Source organism: Sinocyclocheilus grahami, unplaced genomic scaffold, assembly GCF_001515645.1.
Source record: "Sinocyclocheilus grahami isolate Dianchi unplaced genomic scaffold, SAMN03320097.WGS_v1.1 scaffold1127.1, whole genome shotgun sequence".
Classification (NCBI taxonomy): Eukaryota; Metazoa; Chordata; class Actinopteri; order Cypriniformes; family Cyprinidae; genus Sinocyclocheilus; species Sinocyclocheilus grahami.
In genome coordinates, this window is record NW_015506306.1 from 320,042 (window position 1) to 321,418 (window position 1,377).

Here is a 1,377-nt window from a genome sequence, read left to right on the forward strand (position 1 = left end):
AAACAGCACAAGAGAAAGGTAGATTGATTGATAGAATGAGAGATGGGTTGTGGTGGTTGGTGATGCCCACAGTATCAGATGTGGCTTATTCAAACTGACATGCCACAACCAAGATTTTACTAAATGTTTAAACACGAAAATATATTTTTAGGACAGCCAAAGTTAAAAGCTGTCAACAGCTCTGAAACAATACATTGCAAATAAATTTATTCTGATTTACAATTACATTTACTTTACTGTAATACTGGGTTTAAAAAATATTAAGTCCGTATTTTTCAACATGATATTTAAAATTTTGCCTTAGCTTCAGTACTGTAAGAACACACACACACACAAAAAAAGAATTTTGCAAAGAACATTTTGTCTGTAGAAGCATGTTGTTTCTGACGATATATGTCTTAAAATACATAAAAATAAATAGCTAACTTTATATTTTAGAAAGGTGGTCTCTTGCAAGAGAATAAGCACTTTTAGGGGTCCTTGGCATCAAAAATCTTTTAAAAAATCCTATTTTAAAATACTTTGCAGTTACGCCACAATGGTTAATGTTATGATTAACTTTGATATGATCATTTAGGTCTGACAAACAGTAGCATTTGTGGCAGTTTATTTAAATGGTAAATTGTCTGAGTTTAACTGTAGTGTATCACCGGCTATGAAACCAGTGCAGTCTTACTTTTCCTGGCAGGCATGACCAGTTTCCCTTAATTACACACACACTGTGAGCTATTATCACAAATTTGCTTCAAGGACAAAAAGATGCATCTAAAAAGCTTACCATTTCTTGCCATTTCTTTTTTTCTTTTAATACTTTGACACATTTTCCTTTCCTTTGCTATTGTACTTTAACCCCCTTCATAGCCTTCCGTCCTTTTCTGTCCTCTTTCTTTCACTTCTATACTTCTCTCGATCTCATTTTTATCATCTCATCCCAGTTTGTTCATATAAGGAGAGGCATTCTGACAGACAATGTTTCAGGGGAAACACGAGACTTACAGTTGAAATCATCTTGTAGTGCTGCTCACAAATAGATTGAGGCTGCACACACTGCAACCCCTGCAGCACACAATAACAATTAGTCCCATCTGGCTGACAGCACCAGTTCTCCATCCCCCAATCCAGCCTCCCAGTCTCTCCTCACGTGATCTCTGCAGTTCTCTCTTCTCTAACTCAGACTGCAGACAACAAGTCCTTTCAAAACGATGTCTTTGAAGATTCGTTTCTCATTTTCCTCTTGAAAATACCCCATAGATTCTCTATGGAGTTCAGGTTTGGTGAGTTTGCTGGCCAGTCAAGCACACCAACACCATGGTCATTTAACCAACTTTTGGTGCTTTTGGCAGTGTGGGCAGGTGCCAAATCCTGCTGGAAAATGAA